Here is a 19,721-nt window from a genome sequence, read left to right on the forward strand (position 1 = left end):
TACCAAGGCATATCATAACCAAATTATTGGAAACCAATAATACATCGAAATCTTTAAAACAGAGGGGGAAAGGACACATTATATACAGAGGAAACAAAGAAAAGAGTAACCACAGACTTCTTACCAGGAACAATGCAACCCAGAAGATGATCCATAGATTGCCCATATCCTGGGTCATAAAACAAATTTCAGTGATTTTTAAAGGGTTATTATACAAAGTATATCTTATGACCACAATGTAATTAAAATAGGAACCAATGACACAAGTGTCTACATAATACTCAAATATTTGGAAACTAAAATATGCTTTTAAATAACCCATAGAACAAAGAAAAATTGAGAGAAAATAAGAATGTATATTTAATTACACAGAAATTAAAACACAATAAACCAAATGTATGGAATGCAGCTAGCTATATCAGTATTTAAAGGACAACTTATAGCATAAATGCTCACATTAGATCACAAAAGTATCTGAGATTCTAGCTTAAGAAATGTTTAAGGAAAAAAGCAAATATCAAGTCTACAAAATCTTTTCCAAAAAAAAAAAAGCTAAAGAAAAGAGAGTATTTTACAACTCATTCTATGAGGCCAGCATGATCCTAAGAGCAAAACCAGAAAAAGACATGGTAAGAAAACTATAGACCAATGTCCATCATTAATGCAGATGAAAAATTTCTCAGGAAAATCTTAGCAAACCAAATTCAACAATATGTAAAAATAATACATCAGGACAAAGTGTCAATGACCTCGTGAACCCAAGGTTAGTTGACCCTTTGAAGCATTAAATGTAATTCATAATGTTGTATAAAAAAGAAAATCCATATGATCACCTCCATGGATGAAGAAAAAACATTTTGCTAAAATTCAACATCTATTACTGATTAAAAAAAAAAAACTTTCAGAAAACTGGAGATAAAGGAGAATTCTTCAAATTGACATTGGGCATCACTCTTACGGTAAAATGCCCAATATTTTCCCCTAAGGGCAGAAATAAGGCAAGAATGTCCACTTTCACCATTTTTACTAAACATTTTATTGGACATGCTAGTAAGCACAGTAAAGCAAGAAAAGAAAACAAATCTATATCAAAAATTGTCTTTATCTTCAGGATTTCTTTTTTTTGGAATCTACAAAAAATAATAAACATGTTATAACAAGAGATTTTTAGAAAGACTACAGGATAAAAATAAAAATTCAACTGTATTTCTATAGAATAGTAATGGACTACTAGAAATGGGATGTGAATAAAAATACCATTTGCAATAACACTAAAAATATTAAATATTTAGAGATAAATCTGACAAAAGATGTGCAAGCCTTGTACACTGAGACTATAAAACCTTACTGAGATAAATTTATAAAGACCTAAATAAATAGAATGATGTGTTGTGTCTGTGGTTAGAAGACTCAATGTTATTAAAATGTCAATTATCCCCAAATTAATATATAAATTCACTGCAATCAAAATCCAAGTAGATTTTTTTTTTAAATGGAAGCGATATACTGAGTCTAAAATTCACACAGAAATTCAAAAGATCTGTAACAACCAAAGCATCTTTGAAAAGTAGAATCAAGTTGGCTTGGAAACGCTAAATAATGTTCCCAAGGTCAAATGAAGATCACCCCTCTCTCCTCCCTTAAATGATGTTTGGGACTTTCTGCCCCTCTCCCCAGGACCTGTTCTAGGTAGGTACTTCCCAACACATTTTCACATTTCCTCTTTACTATGACCTTAGAATTTTATCAGCTTCCTTTACAAACAAGGAAACTGAGGGCCAGGTAAACTAAGGGACTTGCTCAAGGTCACATGGTCTCTAAGAAAAAGAAAAGGATGTGGGATCACTTAGAAGCCTCCCCCCCCATTCTAGCCATTAAAAAAAAATTGTAAATAAAGCATTGACTTTAAGATCTGACGAGAAAAGGCATCTTTTGACAGGATAACAACTCCAAGGTGATACAATAGGAAGTACTCAAAACCACTTCCCCTTCTAACATCAGGATTTTTTTGTCATGTAAATAACTTAATTTGCTTTTCTTGCTAAAGTACTTGCTATTGAATTCGTTTTCAAGGGTTCTGATATCTACTTTGCTGAGATTCTCTCCCATTGTCCCTTATGACAAGGATCATTTACCTACATGATAACAGCCACCTACTATGTCAAATGGCATTACAACAAAATCCTGTGTGTAGCACCCCATCCAGGCCCAGGAGGGGCCGACTTATTTCCAAGTCCATTTGCTATACCCTAATAATATCACCGAAAAAAAAAAAAAATTGGACAAGCCTTGAGTTTATTTTAATGGAATTTGGTTTATCATTCTAGCAATCAGCACCACATATTAAAGATACCCTCGGCACCCAGCACAGTGATGGATGCAAAGTACAAAAAGAACATCCTTACCTCACTAAGTGTTTCTTCTTGACAGTCCTATTAGCATCACCTGACAATCCTGTTTAATTTGCTGCATCATGGCTCCTATATCCCAACAAATATCTCCTGTTCCCTCCCCCAAAAAAGAATTACACCCTTCTACACTTATTCATAAATACTTTAAAAACTCATGTATTTTCCTTATTCTTCTATACCAACTAGACCTCTAAAGAACCCAAGACTTGATACACATATGCCTTGTCCCCAAGAAAAAGCTCTATTCCACCTGCTTCCAAACACTCACTCTTCTTTTACTAAACCTTATGTTTACTTGAGAATATCAGGGGCCCCATGGGCAATTTATCGTCTATTGACAGCCATATCTGAGGTCCAGCTCTACCATCACCTTTTCCCCTTCCCGGTATAAAGTCTCCTAGGAAGCAAATCATGAGAAATTCATAATTTCTAGCATTGATAGGGAAAAATAATAAGAAACGGATTTTTTTTTTCTTACAGGGCAGCATCCAGCCTCTCCAACCTCAGCCTACCCATTACTTTATCTTGCATGTGGTGGGTACCCAAAGAATGCAATGTCTATAAAAGAGGTTGGCAGATACAGGTGTCAGAGGGTGAAGACAAGAATGCAGAGAAAAGGAAAACAGACAGGTTCATCACTGCCTGTGTCCTGGACTTGGGTCTGTGCCAATATGGGAGAATCAGGAGGATGGGGACAGAAACGTCCCCTTGAGTATGTGTGGACCTCTTGGACCTCTTAGCTATAGGAGGCTGCGATGGGAAAAGCAAAAGTCAAGACCACATGAAAGAGACTGAGTAACTAGTTCAGAAACTGGTCAGAAAAAAATATATATTGCTGAATAGATGAAGGGTAGTTGTTTAGAAATGACAAAACATTGGGAGGGTGTAAGGGTCCTGGTCTGTCATGGGGCTTCCCATATGGACAGCTGAGTCTGATGACGCAAAGGCCTGGGGAGCTGGGAGAGATATTCTCAGTGATGTCACAAAGTGTAACCCATCACAGTAGCAGAGGGCCCCCTCCCTTGACGTTTGACCATCCTGGGAGATTCTACTTTTCCAAAGGCATCTCCAAAAGCCGTGGACAGCCCGGAGCTCCCCTACAGCCTCTAATTCTCTCTGGTTACGACTCCCTGGTACCAGCCAGGACAAGGAACTCTTGAGTATTTCGATGGCTCCTTTGAAATACCTATGTCTTTGTCTCTAGTCAGGGTTTGCCTTTTCCAGCCAATTATTTGTAAAGCTTTGGCTCAAGAGCCAACCTTTCAACTTCTCTTTCCATGGGAAATGGGATGAGGGAGAGAAACCAGAGGCATGTTAACACCACCATCTACCCTGAGGCTGAGAATTTACTTGTTTCCTTGAAGCTATCCGGTCTGGAAAGGAGAGTGTTGCTTTCTCACCTACCCTGTGGCAGCCAGAGACAGCGGAATTAGGAGACTTCAGGGAGACATCATCATTCCCCTCCTGTCAGAATTTCCTAGAAGAAGCATTCTCAAAGATCTATGCACATATGTGACAAGGAGCTTGTTAAGTGTTAGGTTCAGAGAGTTGTATCTTTCAACGGAGCTCAAGAAGGTATAAAAACAGACTTGTGGTTGCCAAGGGTAGGGGGAGAGAGAGAGGGGTGGATGGGGAGTTTGGGGTTAGGAGGTGCAAATTATTACATTTAGAATGGATAAGCAATGAGGTCCTACTGTAGAGCACAGGGAACTATATCCAGCCTCTTGGGATAGAACATGATGGAAGATCATACAGGAAAAGGAACATCTATACGTACAACTGGGGGTCACTTTGCAGCACAGCAGAAATTGGCACAACACTGCAAATCATGTATACTCTAATTTTTGTAAAAGTGCTGTAGGGAGTTCCTGTCATGGCTCAGTAGTAACAAACCTGACTAGTATCCATGAGGATGAGAGTTTGATCTCTGGCCTCGCTCAGCGGCTTAAGGATCTGACACTGCCATGAGCTGTGGTGTAGACCGCAAACGCAGCTCGGATCTGGTGTTTCTGTGGCTGTGGTATAGGCTGGCAGCTGCAGCTCTGATTCAGGCCCTAGCCTGGGAACTTCCATATGCCACAGGTGTGGCCCTAAATTTAAAAAGACCAGAAGATTAAGAAGTGCTGTAAAAAAAAAAAAAAAATTATCCCCAAAGAGCACATCCTAGAATTTTCTCATGAGATTATGGTTCTTATATCTGCTGTTTGGGTTTGGGCCTCCTGATATAATTGCACTGGTAAAACCTGACCCAACTTTCAGCAGATGTGCTCCACTTAAGCCATGTAGGACCTCATGGCTTTCTGCTTTGGGCTGCACTATTTTGTGGAAATAACAATTTGAAGGGACCAAGACTGTCCACTTTAGTACTTTTTTTTTTTTTTTTGGGGTCTTTTCTAGGGCCGCACCCACGGCATATGGAGGTTCCCAGGCTAGGGGTCCAATCAGAGCTGTAGCCGCCAGCCTACACCACACCTACAGAAACACCAGATCCGAGCTGTGTCTGCAACCTACACCACAGCTCAGGGCAATGACAGATCCTTAAGCCAATGAGCAAGGCCAGGGACCGAACCCAAAACCTCATGGTTCCTAGTCGGATTCCTTAACCACTGTGCCACCACAGGAACTCCTTAAGTACCTTTTCAGTGAACAGTGCACTCTAAGCGCAATTAATAGCAGGCAGACGTTAAGTAAAAGACACAAGCTTGCTGTCAGAAAACCCAACTTAATAAGCCAACACACAAAATACTATCCTCCTTCCTTCCCTTGCTGTTTGCTAACCATGTCTGCACCTAAAGCAGCACATCAGCTCACGCCAGCCTCAGGGCCAGTGCACCCTGGTTCCCTCTACCTGGAACTCTCTCCCCTGAGTCTTCCCAAGGCTCAGTCTTCCTTAGAAAGGACCTCACTAACATCCAGCCATCAAGTTTCCCAACCTCCTCTGAGGTCATCATTTCAGGTCTTCCTAGACCTCCCCCATCATGAGATGATATTACTTTATTTCTGGTTTGCTTTCTCCCTCCTCCACTAGAATGAAATTTCTCTGAGTGTAGATAGCTTGTTTGTCTCATTATCCACTTCATCTCCAGTGCCAGGAACATAACAGGCCCTCAGTGAACACTGTGAAAAGAAGAACAAGAGTGAAAAAGAAGTGGAAGCCATGGGAGCTCCAGGAGGGAAGAAAGATCACAGAAGGGAGAGAGCTCTGGGGCCTGATGTTTGGGTTTGGGCCTTCCGATGTAGCAGAAACAGGGACAGCAGAGAAGCCATTCCACGGCAGCAACATCCAGAGTCCTGTGGGCAAACGGAGCGTCTGTGACATGGTTTTGATGGTGGTTCTGGCTGGTGGGTTCCTTTTGGTCTCTGCTTGTTTTACAAGCTAGTTTTCCGGAAACCCTGGAAACCCTATGAGCTCCTCGATATCCTTTCCGCAGATTAGTTTTCTGCTGAAATCACTCAGAACTGGATCCTTTTGCTTGCAACTAAAATCTCAGGCTTGATTCAGCCTTGCAGAAGAGAAGCAAGGCCAGGTGGGGAGAGGCAGAAGTGGGATTTGGAGGCTGGTCCATCTGAAGGGAGAGCCCATGATTTCTTGAATATATCGACACTGCTCAGAGGGGGAAACTGGAAGAACTCTGATCCCATTTCACAGAAGAGGCACAGAGAGGAGGGGTAGCCACCAAGCCTGGAAGTGACTGGGAGCCAGGTCTGGACTGCAAGCTTCCAGCTCTCTCAAAGGTACCACAGTCCACCTTCCACCCCAGCCCTCTTCACTACCACTTCCCCACAGAAAAGTCTTTTGAACTAAGAAGCCCATATTAGGAGTTCCCACTGTGGCTCAGCAGTAATGAACCTGACTACTATTCAGGAGGACACAGGTTCAAAACCTGGCCTCATTTAGTGGGTTAAGTATCCAACATGGCAGTGAGCTATGGTGTATGTTGCAGAGGTGGCATGGATCCTGTGTTGCTGTGGCTGTGGCCAATAGCTGTAGCTCTGATGCAACCCCTAGCCTGGGCACTTCCATACACCACACATGTGGTCCTAAAAAGCAAAAAAAAAAAAAAAAAAAAAAAAAAGTCCGTATTACAGGGAATGACACTTTGTTGTTGTTGTTGTCTTTTTGCCATTTCTTGGGCCGCTCCCACGGCATATGGAGATTCCCAGGCTAGGGTCCAGTCGGAGCCGTAGCTGCCAGCCTACGCCAGAGCCACAGCAACTCAGGATCCAAGCCACGTCTGCGACCTACACCACAGCTCAAGGCAATGCCAGATCCTTAACCCACTGAGCAAGGCCAGGGATCGAACCCGCAACCTCATGGTTCCTAGTCGGATTCGTTAACCACTGAGCCACGATGGGAACCCCTGAGACCTTTTTTTTGTAATTTATTTATTTTTTATTGTCATTTCCCCCAACATGGGGACAGCATGGGGACCCAGTTACACATACATGTATACATAATTTTTTCTCCCATTGTCATGCTCCATTGTAAGTATCTAGACATAGTTCTCAGTGCTACACAGCAGGATCTCATTATTAATCCATTCTAAAAGCAATAGTTTGTATCCGTTAACCCCAAGCTCCCAATCCCTCCCACTCCCTCCCCCTCCCCTCCCCCCAGGCAACCACAAGTCTGTTCTTCAAGTCCATGATTTTTTTTCCTGTGGAAAGGTTTGTTTGTGCTGTATATTAGCTACCAGAAAAGTGATATCATATGGATGGTATTTGTCTTTCTCTTTCTGACTTACTTCACTCAGTATGAGAGTCTCTAGTTCCATCCATGTTGCTGTAAATGGCATTATTTCATTCTTTTTTGCGGCTGAGTAGTATTCCATTGTGTATCTATACCACATCTTCCTAATCCAATCATCTGTCGATGGACATTTGGGGTGTTTCCATGTCTTGGCTATTGTGCATAGAGCTGCAATGAACATGCAGGTGCATGTGTCTTTTTTAAGGAAAGTTTTGTCCGGATATATGCCCAAGAGTGGGATTGCTGGATCATATGGTAGTTTTATGTATAGATTTCTAAGGTACCTCCATACTCTTCTCCACAGTGGTTGTACCAGCTTACAGGGAATGCGACCTTGAACATGAACAGAAGCAGAAGCTTCTCAGACAAACAGAGAGGTGAGAGCTCTCTTTCCAGAGCAAGATTCGAATCTGTGATCATTGCCAGGTTCTGGGAAACTGGGAGAGGGAATGACTGTCTGGGGGATGGGAGTGGTTTCCTTCCTGGGAGCAAGCAGGGAAGGCAGCTGAGAGGCAGCAACAGTTTATCCAGGGGGATGACAGTGAACTGCTCTGGTCACAGGAACAACACCACTATCTCGTGCAGGTCTGTCTGAGAGAATCGGCAATAGCAATTTTAGCAACAATCTATAGCACTTAAGATGAACCACATACACTGCCTTAAGGGTTTTTCCTGTGTGAATTCTTTCAGTCCTCACCAAAACATGATAAAATGGGTATTTCTGTGATCTCTGTTGACCTGATGAGAAAGTGGAGCATAGAAAGGTTAAGTGAATTGTCTAATTACAGCAAGTAACTGGGACAGCTGGGATTGGAACCCAGGTATTCTAGCTCCAAAAGCGAAGCTCTTCAGTGCTGAGCTCATCAAGTGTAATGGATGCAGTAGAGCTTTGCGACTGTTTACATCATTTCGCACATATTAGCAAACAATTTACTTGATGCCAGGATAGTTTAAGGTCTCTGAGTAGGGAGATATGTATCTGTCTTGTAACCCAGGACCCAGCACCATGTTTAGCCTACAGCAGACATAGAAAGTATTAGCGGGATGAATGAATGAATGCATGAACAAATGAACGAATGAACAAATACATAAGATGAGGATTCAGATGAGAGGAAAGAACCATTTGGAAAAACAGCAAAAAAAAGAGTAGAATATAGAAACATGACTCTAAATGGGGATCTTCTTTCTGACGAAAAGCCCTCAGCCAAGTTTCCAAAGGAAACTTGCAAATCGCTTCTCTATATCTGCTGTATTAAAAAAAAAAAATCTCTGTAAGTGTTCAGTTCTTTCATGCCTTCATGTTTTGATGGTGTAGACAGTGTGGAATCGTGTGCATATCTGGTTGTACACAAGCACAGACAGAAGTGTGCCGACAGAGTCCCACAGGTGTGCCCAGCTTTTGGTGTGCGCAGCTGTGCAAGACGTAATTTCACACTGCATACCATCAGACCTGTCAATGAACATCTCCAAACGTGGATGCATATGCACGTGTGCACACAGTTAATGATAGGCTAACACTAATATGGACTCACGGTGTGCCAGGCTCTGTCTTAAACACGTTGCAAGTATCATCACACTGTAACCTCACAGCGGCTATGGATGCACCCAGTTAAACACATGTGCATGGCTTGGTCTGAGCTGCATATGCACAGATTTCTCCTGGGTAAGCACAGGTTCAGACTGGCTGTCAATCTTCTGCTGCTTAACCCAAGCTATATGAATAACACCAGGAAGGCACACTTTCCTGGGCTGGAAGGAGTAACAATGAATTAAAAGATAGATCACAAAGTCCTTTCAAAATACCATCTACTTAAGAAACAGCAGACACCCAGCCTGCGTTTTCTTGCTGTGTAAACACATTCCTACCACCCCACTCACTTAAATAAGGCTCACTCCACTTTGGCAACCCCGCAAACACATTTTTTTTACAGTTTCTTTTTCAAAAACAAGATTGCTCCCTCGGCAACTGTTTCCAAGCACATTCCCTCATTCTGGGAGAGGGGAGGAAAAAGCAGAGAAAGCTTCTTGTTACTATACTGGGAACACAGAATCGGGGCAGGGAGAGAGAAGCACAGAACAGGCTGAGAAGCCAATGGGATAGTAAGATGTATTTCCCCAAAATGGAATTGGCCAAATGCCCCCTCCCCAGCAACCCAGCGATACTTCCCTAGAGCTGGATAATTGTTAGCTATTCCAAAGGCTGTGGTCTGTGGACCCCAACTAGGATCATCCTTTACCCCCCATGCATACTATTAAAGGTTCTTCGAAGCCATCCCTGAAGCAGACGAAATTATTTCCCTCAGAGAGGGGGCATCTTTTAAAAAAAATTAATAAGTATACCTGATTTACAATGTTTTGTAGCAAAGTGACCCAGTCATCTATACATATACACACATTCTTCTCATATTATCTTCTATCATGTTCTATCACAAGTCACTGGATATCGTTCTTTGTGCTATACAGCAGGACCTCATTGCTTATCCGTTCTAAATGTAACCCCAAATTTCCAGGCCATCCACTCCCTCCCCCTTCTCCCTTGGCAACCACAAGTCTGTTCTTCATGTCTGGGAGTCTGTTTCTGTTCTGCAGACATCTTTTTAACAATGGCTTTTTCTCAACAGTGTGTTGACTACTTACAGTAATAAAAATAGTCCCCAGTGTAGAGGTTGGAAGTGGGCTGGGGATGGAAGACTAGGAGAAAAGAACTCGTTTCCGCCTGATCTATGCCCTTAATCCAGTGGCTGATTCTGATCCATGCAATTCATTCGATTCCATCTGATCCAAATATTTCACTCCATCTCACTCACCACCTTCCATGCCAAGCCATTTCCTTCTCAGCTCTTCCATCCCATTCAAATTCCAACCCATTCCACTCTATCCCAGTTCAACCTGTCCTAGTCCTAGTCTACTTCCACCTCATCTCATTCCATTGCAGCTCAAGCTCTTCCATTTCTAGCCCCTGTGTCCCAATTCATTCCACTTCATCACCACAGTGTCTTCTCAACCAATTCAATTTGTTCCAATAATCCCTGCCAGAATTATTTCTGCAGCATCTATGATGTGATCAGCCCTGGGCACCGTGAGAGATCAGGAGAGAGGAGTTGAGTCCCCACCTCTGCACTCTTCTTAGGGAGACAGAAAGGATCCTTAGGAAACAAAATGAGGACAATGTCACCCTATTCTTTACAGACTCAGTTGAATCAAAAATCGTTGGCAAAATACCTGAACTCCTAATGCTCTACACAAATCCCCATGCTTTGGTGCCATGCAGAATACAGATAAGAGCTTAAACTTTGAAGCCGGACTAATAAGTGGTCAAATTCCAGATGCACCTCTTAGAAGATGTGACAGACAAGACCATGTACCAAACAGCCTTCACAATCCCAGTCGCTGAAAACAAAGCTTTATTTATCACTCCTGACTCATGGCTCACCGACACTGGCTGGGGGCTCTGCTCAACAGCATCCTCATTGCCCAGACCCCAGTGACAGAGAAGCCTCTATCTGGAATTGCCATCACCATGGTGGGGGCAGGGAGGAGGATCACACGGCAGTTTATGTATTGGCACTTACAGCTTCCACCCAGAAGAGATGCACTTCACTTCTGCTCACATTTCACTGTCCTAAAAAAATAGTCACATGCTTCCACTTATCTTCAAAGGTCAGGGAAGAGAAATCACACTTTGGGAAGTGCAAAGGCCAGAGGAAAACTTTATGTTATTAGGAGAGGAACTAGAAATATCTGATGGGCAACGCTAAGTGATTACCACACCTTTCTCTAGGCCCCTAGTTTAATTTTCTTTAGCCTCAGTTTTCTCACCTGTGCAATGGGGATAATGAGAACTTACTTCTCAGGTCTGTTGTAAATGTTAAGTGAGATAAGTACAGAAAGAACCCAGCACATAGCAGGTGGTGCTTCAGTCATAAGAATTCCCTTCCCCAAGTCTCTGCACTCGTCTCCCTGCCAACCTCCTTGCAAAAACAGCAGAGACACAAACTGGATGGCTGTGGTCTGGGAATAGAGAAGAGCTCGGCCCCACCCCCACCCGCATCCCGGCCCTCAGATCTGTCGCCTCTATTTGCAACAGGAGCTTCAGCCACGTGCTCGGTGATGATCCATCTGCTTCGCAAATGTAATTATATCACAACACTGATTTCTGATGGGCACAGACCAATACCCAGAGCTGCTTTGTTCCCAAACATTGCAGAAAAAAAAGTACAAGACTCCCTAGAGCAGAAGTGTAATCAAAATGACACTCATCGAGTGTAATATTTTCTCATGCTCCAGAGAAGACTGGCAAACATTCTGGAACAGCAGGTTTGGCCACCCCTCCCCCCAAGAGAGTCACCTCCCACCACCTGCTGGAGCTCGTAATGGGTGGAACTGCTACTCTGGGGCACACTTTTGCCTGATCTAACAGCCCTGTGGGAAGCAGAGTCTGCAGACCCCCTGCTGTTGTGGGAAGTCACCCATTGGAGTTCCACCACAAGGTTCTAAAACAGGAGGCACGCAACAGCTCTACAATCCACCAAACACCACACGACTAGGAGAACTAGGAGAAAGAAAGTTCCACTGTCCACCAACGGATAAGCCAACATCATCAAGCACCTCCTTTGCTCTAGTCTTGGAACAAAACTATGATTCTCCATTCTTGAGTGGACTGCACCAGCAAGCTTTCCATCAGCAGCTCGATATGGAAACAGACATTTACAGGCCCGCCCTGTCTTAGACAAGTGTTGCTTTTCCTGGTGATAGCCCTACCTATTTCCCATGCTGCTGTGACATACTACCATAAACTTGGTGGCTTAAAACAACACACACCTTGGAGTTCCTGCTGTGACATAGTGGGTTAAGAATCCAACTACAGTGGCTCAGGTCACTGCAGAGGCATAGATGGATCCCCAGCCTGGCTCAGTGGGTTAAAGGATCTGGTGTTCCCACAGCTGTGGCTCAGATTCAGACCCTGGCCCAGGAATTTCCATATGCCCTGGGTGTGGCCATTGGGAAACAAACAAACAAACAAACAAACACCACACACACAAGTCTTGTTTTTCTGGAGGTCAGAAGTTCAAGTTGGTTTCAGACAGCTAAAATCAACATGTCAGCAAAGCTACACTCCTTCCTGAAGACTCCTGGGAAGAATCATCTTTTTACCTTTTTTTAGCCTCTAGAGAATTCCCTCATGGTTGGGCTCATGGCCCTCTTCCATCTTCAAAGTCAGCTGGTGGAGTTTTTCTGATCCTGCATCATTCTGACACGTTTTTGCCTACCTTGTCCATCTTTAAAGCAATTACACTGGAAAGTCCATTATAATCTCCCTATCTTAAAATAAATGGATCCGGGAGTTCCCGTCGTGGCGCAGTGGTTAACGAATCCGACTAAGAACCATGAGGTTGCGGGTTCGGTCCCTGCCCTTGCTCAGTGGGTTAACGATCCGGCGTTGCCGTGAGCTGTGGTGTAGGTTGCAGACGTGGCTCGGATCCCGCGTTGCTGTGGCTCTGGCGTAGGCCGGTGGCTACAGCTCCGATTCGACCCCTAGCCTGGGAACCTCCATATGCCGTGGGAGCGGCCCAAGAAATAGCAACAACAACAACAACAAAAAGACAAAAAGACCAAAAAAAATAAAAATAAAAAAAAAATAAATGGATCCGCAACCTTAATTCCATCTGCAGCCTTAGTCTCCCCTTGCCACGGTCCATAACGTGTTCACTGTTTCTGGGATTAGAATGTGGGCCTCTTTGAGGGACCATTATTCTGCCTACCTTTTGATCTGCCACCTCTTCTGATTCAGTTGATTTACAATGTTGTGTCAGTGTCAGGTGTACAGAAAAATGACTCAGTTATATGTGTGTGTGTGTTCATGCATTATTCTTCAGATTATTTTCCACTATAGGCTATTATGAGATATTGAATATAGTTCCCTGTGCTATACAGTTGGTCCTTGTTGTTTTATATATATCTATTATATATATATATATAATATCTATATTATATATATATCTATAAATAGATATATTATATCTATTTTATATATAGTTGTGTGTATATGTTAATCCCAAACTCTTAATTTACCCTTCCCCCTTCCCTTTCCCCTTAGGTAACCATAAGTTTGTTTTCTACATTTGTGAGTCTATTTCTGGTTTGTAAATATGGTCATTTGTGTCTTTTTTTTTTTTTTTTGTCTTTTCTAGGGCCACACCCATGCATATGGAGGTTCCCAGGCTAGGGAGTCTAATCAGAGCTCTAGCCGCTGGCTTTCACCACAGACATAGCAACTCGGGACCTGAGCCACATCTGCGACCTACACCACAGCTCACAGCAATGCCAGATCCTTAACCCACTGAGTGAGGCCAGGGATCGAACCTGCAACCTCATGGTTCCTAGTTGGATTTGGTAACCACTGAGCCATGATGGGAACCCCTCATTTTTATTTCTAATTCAGTTTTGATCAGTCCAACCATCCAATCCATCCAAGGACTGAACATGTGACCCAAGGTAGCCAATCAGATACCCCTCCCTGAGATGAGAATTTTGAGTTGAACGACCCAGTAACAGAAGATGGCTGAAGTTCAGTCATCTCCATCATAGAGTGTGCTGAAGAGATCACAGCAGTTCCAGTTCTCAGAAACTTTCTTGGTCCCTTTCCTTCCTAAAGTGAGGGTCTCTAGCATTTCCTCTGATTCTGTGAGCTCTCTTATGTTTCTTCCAATAGATCATTTACTGGCTTAAGTCATCCAGATGTGACTTCTGTTGCTTGCAACCCAGACACCCTGAGATATTCAGACTCACGGAGCTAAGCAGAGGAACTCACAGAACCTAAAGATAAAGCAGGCATACAAACTCTCTCTGACTTGCATGGAGGACAGCAGACTTATTTTGAAAAAAAAAAAAAAAAGTCAGTCTGAAATAAATAGCTCGGCCAGATGAATTTATTTCTAGGGAGTGGTAGACTTGTTATATGCATCCCTCGGTATTTTCACAGTTCCATTGTTGGAACTAGCCCCTTTTATTTATTTACACTGAATGATAAAAGTAGTATGACAATATGCGTGAAATAAGGTTTCTGCTTTGTTTTCTTCCCTAATCTTTTTCTCACATCATTTAATCGAGGAAGCCATAGTGGTTCCTCTAGGCAAAGCCTACAGAACTGACTGCCACTCCTGTCCAGTCGTTCATTCAGAATAAATTATAATACCTCCTCAGTGCTGGGCACCTTGGTGATGTGGAGATTAAAAAGATTCCTTGAGCCCAAGGGAGCTGTTTTATCATTCATCTAAGAAAATTCCCTGAGCATACCTACTAGATGCCAGCTAATCCATAGTTCTGTCCTCATGGACATAAGAATATTTAGATAAAGTTATAGAGGCATGTGTTGATGTGCAGAATGACCAGGAGGGAAATACCTTTTTCCTGAATGAGAGAAAGTGCACTTGCCTAATTAATAAGCAAACAAAGCACATTTAGTTCAAGAGTTTGTAAAGGATTAATGATGCAGTCGTGTAAATTTAGAAACATTCTTTCCACTGGAGCAGTAGAGAGAGATACTGATTGAGGAGAATTCAGAGACCACTTCTAGGTGGGTGAGATATAAGGATACAGCCACAGAGTCCCTGTATTCTTGGGACCATAAGAGGAAGCTGAATTCTTTGTTGTTCAGCCAAGTGAAGGGATGATACAATCCACTGAAAATCGTAGAGATTGGGTTCCACTCTCAGCTGTTCCATTTGTAGAAATTCCTCCTTATGTTCATGATAATGTAAAAAGGAAATCTGTATGCAAGTCAATCTGTAATAATCAGAGGCAGAGTAACCCATAGTTTGCTGGTTCCACTTTGGAAATATGAGGATAGTTTGGGCGAGGTTTAAGATGGGGGGGAGATAATATGGAGAAGGATTTGGGGATTCAATAAAAGGGATAGACCAAGACTGTATTCTTTGTTATATCTTACACACGTATGGTATCTACTGGGGTTTCTTCCAAGGTCACGGCCGAAGCCAAACTAAATGAATCATATGTTCCCAGGTGCACATGACTTCACCTGTTTCACTTCACTGTATGGGGGCGGGCCCTAGACAGTGCTTCTCAATCTTAATTATGCAAACGAATCATCTCATTATTAAAACGTATATTCTGATACAGAAGGTCTGGGGTAACGTTGAAATTCTGCATCTCAAACAAGCTCCAGGCGATGAGGAGGACCCTAGCACACAGGCTGAGTAGCAAGGCTAAGCTCATCATTATCCTGGAGACTGTGGTGAGCCCTCCTCCTTAGCTACTCTCCCTGCATCTTGCTTCTGCCAAAGAGGGCCAAGTCTGCCACCACAGAGAAGGATGGGGGCAGGTGGGAGGCAGGAGTTACCATGCAGAAGGAGCAGTGAGAGAGCAGAAGAAACCTCTATCTACCTTGGGGTATCCCGGATGCTATTCAGGACCTGTCACATTTGAGCCCACAGTTGAAAGGTGAATTGCCAAGCTAAAAAGGGAGAGGGTGGCAGCACATGGAGATAAGACAGCATAAGAAAAGACACAGAGGTATGAGCAAATACATTTGGGGAACTACTGAAAGGTCAAGATGGGTCAAGAGCACAGGGCAGCCTTCAAAGGAGAAAGAAAAGGCCAGGGCTGCCTTAGAATTCAGTCTTGGCCAGCGTCAACACAGAAAAACAGGTGCTGTTTTCTGAAACATGACGAGGATGATGACTATTGAGTGTTTCCTGTAGGTTGGGCATTGTGTCACACTCTTTCCACCATTATCGCACTGGACATCACAACAATTCCCATTTTAGTGTTGGGGAAAGGGAGGCTTGCCCAGGGTCAAGGAGCTGATAGATGAAGTGATGGAATTTGACCCAAGGCCACCCAACCTCAGGCCCCACTCTGCCATACTGACCGCCACCTGGTGATAGAGTGGCTACTCCATTCCTGCCAGCTGGTGGTTTCTAGAGACCCTCTTATCGATGCCCAGGGAGCTTGAGCCTCAAAGCCCAAGGCATTAAACTACAGTCCCTCTATGTGGGCCTCGCGTCTCTATTCCCAGCTGCCTTTCAACACCCAGGCAGAACTTGAGCCTCATCAGCTGAGTACCCACTTTTCTAGACATTTGTCTCACATCAAGAGAGGTTGGAAAGGGATTCGTGGCAAGAATAGACTATTTTTCATATGTTGGTCTGGGCCTCTGCCTTAACCAAGCAGGGTTTACTGAGGCAGGAAGCTCACCTAACTGGCTGAGAGCATCACTTCCCCTCAAATATTCCATCCCTTACCCAGAGGGGTAAACATCTCTTTGCCTAGAACACCTGCTGCTGCTGGTAGTGGATGAAAGGGCCTCGCAAGACTATCACCAATGACAGAGCAGGTACTGACGTCAGAAGTCAGAACTGTTGGAGTTACATAATCCCAGAGGCTGCTTGAGCATGGAATAAGGCCACATTTAACCTTAAGGGAGCTAAAAATAGGCAAATAGAATTTTATTTCCCCATAACATTTTTAAGCTTTAAATAATTTTTTTTAAGTGATTGTAGGCAAGAGTTGTGTTTGGCCCCAGGAAGTATTTTCACTGTTGAATTATGATCCCTAGGAAATAAACATAGTATATATGCATGACATAGGCATGGCACATTTGTGTGTGCATACCTGTGTGGATGAGGGGTTAGTGTGTGTGTGTGTGTATATGTGTATAGATATAGATATGAATAAGAATATAGATATAGATATGTAGGATGTGGGCTGTGTTTGGTGCAGTGAAGTAGCAGCAGACTGAGTATTGAGGTGACTTCGGTGGGTAGGTGAGCATGAGGTGTGTAAATTTCATGGGTGGAAGGTTTTGATACACATGTGTTGGTATATTTCTGTGGCTAAGAGCTTAAGTTGTATGGGTGAGTGGTGGGAATTGGGCATGCCATGTGTAGTGTTAGTGTGTTTGTAGGGGTGTGTAAGGGACCTGAACCCAAGGCACTGCGTCTGCTCTTGCTTATGTGAGTGTGTGGTGGGATACATTTCATTCAGGGTGAAGAGTGTGTGTGTGTGTGTGTGTGTGTGTGTGTGTGTGTGTGTGTGTTTAGACTGTATGGGGATATGTGGGAAAAGTATGCCAACAGTATGTGTGTGGGCGGAGGTAAGGCCACAAGTATGAGGTGATTATGCAGATATGCTCTGGAAGGGATGTATGTCTGTCTGTGCCTGTGTATGTGTGTGCATACATGTGGGGATGAGGGGTTAGTGTGCGCATGAACACACACACACACACACACACACGTCAGGGCCGATGACATCAAGAAAGATTGTCATAGAGTCCTGAGCATCCCTTCCCAACATTTAGAACATCCTAGGTTCTTCTCCAACATATTTCCAGAAACGTCTTTGAAGGTGTTCTCCAGGATGCTGACCCAGTGCTCTGCTTTGCCCCTCTGGAACTGTAATTACTCTTTGGACCAGGCACAGACTATGTGGGGCAGTCAACATTTCTTGGTACATATGGGATTATCTCAAACTCTGGTCTATAGGCAGAGGTTTGATGGAGATGGTCAAAATCAAAAAACCAAAACATAAAATAGTAAAGACCTGTCCTGAACAGAACTAGCCTAGATTTAAAGCTCCCTTCATATTTTCCCATAAGAATTAATTAACACATTACAGCATAGAAGAAATTCTCCAGCTTGAGGGTTTCTAGGCTCTGCTGTTATTATTCTGTGATCTGACCTTGGGGGGGCAAACCCTTCATCTTACTGGTTCTAGAATTTTTGTCTTAACTCTTATTCACTCCAGGCCCATATGTACGTGTTTAACAACTCTTCATTGTCTCCCTATTGCCCAGAGACAGAGTCCGGTCTCCTTAGCAGGCCACCCAAGACCCTCCATGACCTGACCCTACTAGTTTCTCATTTCCTGCCATCCTTCTACACCACCAGATCTTCTGGGCTCACCAATCTACTGACCGTTCCTCGAAAGCAAAGTTATCTCAACAAAGAAATACGTGTCGCTGTCCTTTGTGCTGAATAAGTAAACTTCCCCTATCTCCCCTTCTGCAGAAAGACTAACAAGGACCAAGAAGGATGCATCCTACCATACTCACTCATGATTGATTTGTTCATCCTTTCAAAAAAAAATGTTGGTAATTAATAATTACATCAATTAGCTTCTAGAAAACAGTATCCAGTCAAAAATACATGTTCCCCACCCTTGTAAAGCCAATATATTAAAATTAACTGAAATCAAACATTTTTCCCCCAGAAATCTACTGCCTTACCCTGTGTCTGAATCTGGAATGAAGGAGCATTTTGAAGGAAAGACTACCCATCCAACTGGTGTCTCATTAGTCATGGCTAAGAGCATGAGTGCAGAATTAGCTGCATGTGGGTTTGAAACCCTGACTCTACCAATGTTAAGATGGATGGTTTTGGGCAAGTTTGCTCAAACGCCTCATGGAGCAAACCTACCTCAAAGGGTTGAATGAGATGTTGCCTCATTGTAAGGACTCAAAAAACAGTGCCTTAAGTATATACCTAACTTTCTCCTGATGGGCATGGATCATGCCCCTTTCATTTCCTGCATGCAGGAATTTGGGTTTCAGTTAAGAGACTTTTCCACCAGGCTGAGACTTCCAATATCATCTCAACAATATCATCCAATATCTCAACAATGAATAATGTTCATTGTGAATTTTTAATAAGGTACTAGGATGGTATATCATGATGACCTCCGTGAGGTCAGGATTTTTTTTTTTTTTTTTTTTTGCCTGTTTTGTTCACTGATACAACTTCAGTGTCTAGGACAGTTTCTGACACCAAGTAGGTTCTTGGTAAGTATTTGGTAGGATAACGAATACTGCACCTGCCATTGGACTGCAGGAATTAATCTGTCCAATTATTTCTATTATTCACAGCTGCCACTTTCCCCATTAATGGCGAAAAGTATTCCACAGCTCATCTTTAAATCTCTCAAAAAAATCACAAGGCAGGTCTGATTATTCTATTTTATAGGTGATCAAGCTAGGTAGTCTAAGACCCAGTTGGGTTAACAACTTTGCCTAAGGCCACATAATGGCTAAGTGATAGAATTGGGATTTGAATCCAAGGCTGGTTCCAACATTGTCCTATGATGCAATCGGGGGACTCCCATGGTTTCTGAAGGATAAGCAGAGACCATTCTTTCCCTCCTAACCCTATGATGGTTAAGGGCATAGGGAAAGAGGCTGGCAGTAAGGAAACAATAGGGCTGAAGAAGCTGTATTGTCAATAACTGCCAGCAAATCATGACACTAATTAAGAACGATGCTACTTGTTCTGCCAAAAGCTCTGTCTTCTTGCAGAGATCAATAAATCAAAAATAATTGTTTACTTTGTCTAGGCTCCTTCCCTTCTGCCTGTATTTTTTCCTTCTTTCTTTGTGTAATGTGAAAGTTGATGAAGGAGCCTCATTTTCACTAATGAAAGAAACTTAATTTTTTTGGCACTATATCCCTCATTAAGAAGAGCTAAATCAATTTAGTGGTGGCTTCTGCTGCCTTCCATTTGTCCAAATGAAGACCCCAAATCAGCAGAAGACCAGTCTTAGCATGAAAT

At 43.0% G+C, this 19,721-nt stretch overlaps 1 protein-coding gene and 1 long non-coding RNA gene across 8 annotated transcripts in view; one reads left to right on the forward strand and one right to left on the reverse strand.

Moving 5' to 3' along the window:
* Positions 1-19,721, reverse strand: part of SHISA9 (shisa family member 9) — a 545,216-nt gene that overhangs the window by 296,092 nt on the left and 229,403 nt on the right. The gene's annotated exons all lie outside the window — the stretch shown is intronic.
* LOC146404535 (uncharacterized) lies at positions 3,411-18,393 on the forward strand. Its single transcript, XR_014839622.1, has 4 exons — positions 3,411-3,986; positions 5,498-6,146; positions 7,466-7,538; positions 17,975-18,393. It is a non-coding gene; the product is annotated as an uncharacterized LOC146404535 (long non-coding RNA).

The sequence above is a fragment of the Sus scrofa genome, chromosome 3 (genome assembly GCF_054392235.1).
Source record: "Sus scrofa isolate SSC_HxYL_T2T_F1_AM1 chromosome 3, Sscrofa_HxYL_maternal_Yorkshire_Landrace_v2.0, whole genome shotgun sequence".
NCBI classification, from domain to species: domain Eukaryota; kingdom Metazoa; phylum Chordata; class Mammalia; order Artiodactyla; family Suidae; genus Sus; species Sus scrofa.